General features: G+C 46.3%; 1 pseudogene; it reads right to left on the bottom strand.

Annotated features, from left to right (window-relative positions):
* Positions 1 to 2,124: 2,124 nt before the first annotated feature.
* Positions 2,125 to 3,226, bottom strand: LOC118529389 (glyceraldehyde-3-phosphate dehydrogenase pseudogene; annotated as a pseudogene).
* Between the last annotated feature and the right edge of the window lie 351 nt (positions 3,227 to 3,577).

Below are 3,577 nucleotides of genomic sequence, written 5' to 3'. Positions count from 1 at the left end.
CATGGGCAAGAATCAAGAAGCCTCTGCACATGCTCAAGCCCAAATCCAAGGTACTGTAGACCTCCCCTACTTCCATAACAGCCCACCAACCAGAGCTGGTTTCTATAAATTTTAGGGCCTCTGGAGAGATGAAGGATTTGCCTATGTGCCTACTGCACATCCAGGAAAATCGCTCCTCTGCAAGCTTCTCAAATGCCCCATGTTTCTTGGTAGTCTTACTACCTACTTAGAAGCCTTCCACTCTTGAATCTACTTGACCTCAGTCTTCCATCTTTCTGACCCACATATAAGTGCTGCCAGCCAGATCACCCGAATCAACCTGGCAATCCATGGAATGACATGGTGCATCCATATTGCTCTCATAATCCATTGGTTCTACTTGTTAGCTGACTCTCTTACTTAAAAAGAGAAATAGAAAAAAACCTAAAGAAATATAGTCACATAGGAATTGGCATCCTCCTGTTTGAGAAAATGTTGGCAGTGTGGGGTAGCAATCTAGGCTGCAGTGCCAATTCTATCAGGTAGTAATGAACAAACAACAATAATAATGAGGATGAGGCTGATGACAGGTGGCTTCATTTACTGCATACTTATAAGTCAGGCTACATTCTTAGTGCTTTACACATATAATCTCATTTAATAATATTTCCAGTGTAAGCAAAAAGGTCAGATTATTTTCTCTTTCTAAGCTTTCGGTTTTCAGATCTGTTACACTGAGATAATAGTTAAATCACAGGGTTGCCGTGCAAATTAAATGAGATAATGGAGACAAATGCAATTATCAAACTCTAAAGTGATTTATAAATATTCTTTATTATGATGATGATGGTTCCATTCCTTCCAAGAACATTCAAATATAAAGTCCCCAAGCCATAACTGAGTCCTGACCAAGTATAGATGTCCCCTAGCAGTGAACCCTGTACCTTCAAACACAAAGCAAGGCACCCAAGTACCATCTTTCAGAAACCAGGTTTTGCGACGTGGATGGAACTGGAGGGTATTATGCTGAGCGAAATAAGTCAAACAGAGAAAGACATGTATCATATGACCTCACTGATATGAGGAATTCTTAATCTCAGGAAACAAACTGAGGGTTGCTGGAGTGGGGGGTGGGGTGGGAGGGATGGGGTGACTGGGTGATGGACACTGGGGAGGGTATGTGTTCTGGTAAGCGCTGTGAATTGTGCAAGACTGTTGAATCTCAGATCTGTACCTCTGAAACAAATAATGCAATATATGTTAAGAAAGAAAAAAAAGAAGAAGAAGAATGTAGCAGGAGGGGAAGAATGAAGGGGGGGGAAATTGGAGGGGTAGACGAACCATGAGAGATGATGGACTCTGAAAAACAAACTGAGGGTTCTAGAGGGGAGGGGGGTGGGAGGATGGGTTAGCCTGGTGATGGGTATTGAGGAGGGCACGTTCTGCATGGAGCACTGGGTGTTATGCACAAACAATGAATCATGGAACACTATATCTAAAACTAATGATGTAATGTATGGGGATTAACATAACAATAAAAAAATTTTTTTTAATAAATAAATAAATAAATAAATACTCAGCTGTAAAAAAAAAAAAAGAAACCAGTTTTTTCTTTCATAAAATTTGACAAAAGGTTCTAAACTAAGTGAATGTCAACAGACAGGTTAGAAATTTGATTTCTCCTTCCCCATCCTAATAAGGCAGTGATGTAGTTAAAATAATGTGTCTGGCCTGCACCCCAGTGTTTATAGCAGCAATGTCCACAATAGCCAAATTATGGAAAGAGCCCAGATGTCCATCAACAGATGAAAGGATAGAGAAGATATGGTATATATTTATACAATAGGTGACAAGGATAGAACTAGAGGGTATTATGCTAAATGAAATAAGTCAATCAGAGAAAGACAATTATGATCTCACTCATATGTGGAATTTAAGAAACAAAACAGAGGATCATAGGGGAAGAGAAGAAAAAATAAAACAAGACTAAATCAGAGAGGGAGACAAACCATAAGAGACTCTTTTTTTTTTTTTGGCTGGGTACAGTATACTTTATTGATGGTACGTGACAAGGTAGGGCTCCCCAAGCCCCTCCCCTTCTTCAGGGGGTCTGGGATGGAAACGGTGGAGGTCGGGAGATTCTCAGTGTTCTGGGGGATAAGTTGGGGCAGGGACTCCCCAGCAGCTGAGGGCCTCTCTCTTCCTCTTGCTCTCGCTGGGGCTGGTGGTCCAGGGGGCTCTTACTCCTTGGAGGCCATGTGGACCATAAGGTCCACCACCCGGTTGCTGTAGCCAAATTCATTGTCATACCAGGAAATGAGCTTGACAAAGTGGTCGTTGAGAGCAATGCCAGCCCCGGCATCGAAGGTGGAGGAGTGGCTGTCACTGTTAAAGTCGCAGGAGACAACCCGGTCCTCAGCGTACCCCAGGATGCCCTTGAGGGGGTCCTCTGATGCCTGCTTCACCACCTTCTTGATGTCGTCGTATTTGGCAGCTTTCTCCAGGCGGCAGGTCAGATCCACGACGGACACGCTGGGGGTGGGGACACGGAAGGCCATGCCAGTGAGCTTCCCGTTCAGCTCAGGGATGACCTTGCCCACAGCCTTGGCAGCGCCAGTGGAAGCAGGGATGATGCTCTGGGCAGCCCCTCGGCCGTTGCACAACAGCTTCCCAGAGGGGCCGTCCACAGTCTTCTGGGTGGCAGTGATGGCATGGACGGTGGTCATGAGTCCCTCCATGATGCCGAAGTTGTCATGGATGACCTTGGCCAGAGGAGCCAAGCAGTTGGTGGTGCAGGAGGCATTGCTGACAATCTTGAGAGAGTTGTCATACTTCTCATGGTTCACACCCATCACGAACATGGGGGCATTGGCAGAGGGAGCAGAGATGATGACCCTCTTGGCCCTGCCCTTCAAGTGAGCCCCAGCCTTCTCCATGGTGGTGAAGACCTCAGTGGACTCCACAACATACTCAGCACCAGCATCACCCCATTTGATGTTGGTGGGATCTCACTCCTGGAAGATGGAGATGGCCTTTCCATTGATGACAAGCTTCCCGTTCTCAGCCTTGACTGTGCCGTGGAATTTGTCATGGGTGGAATCATACTGGAACATGTAGTTGAGGCCACTGAAGGGGTCATTGATGGCGACAATATCCACTTTGCCAGAGTTAAAACAGCCCTGGTGACCAGGCGCCCAATATGGCCAAATCCGTTCACTCAGACCTTCACCATCGTGTCTCGGGGACGCGGCTGGCACTGCACCAGAAGATGTGGCTGTCTGTTGAACGGGGAGGAGCAGAGAGCCCCATAAGAGACTCTTAATCATATGAAACAAACTGAGAGTAGCTGGAGGGGAGAGGGGTGGGGGAGGGGGTAACTGGGTGATGGCTAAATTAATTAATTAATTAATTAATTAATGTGCCTGGGTTTTAACATCCCTACCCCCACCCACCTAGATGTTTCCATGAAAGCAAAGGGGCTGCCACCATTCAAGTAAGCCTTGTCCTCAGGAAACTTTCGCAGACTGAAGAGACCCCTGGAAACCTGCCCCCTTCTACCAGGCCCCCTCAGGCAAGAAGGGCATCTTAAAGGGGCTCC

The sequence above is a fragment of the Halichoerus grypus genome, chromosome 12, assembly GCF_964656455.1.
Source record: "Halichoerus grypus chromosome 12, mHalGry1.hap1.1, whole genome shotgun sequence".
NCBI classification, from domain to species: domain Eukaryota; kingdom Metazoa; phylum Chordata; class Mammalia; order Carnivora; family Phocidae; genus Halichoerus; species Halichoerus grypus.
The sequence above is the reverse complement of the archived record's forward strand: the minus strand, read 5'-3'. Positions and strand labels throughout refer to the sequence as shown.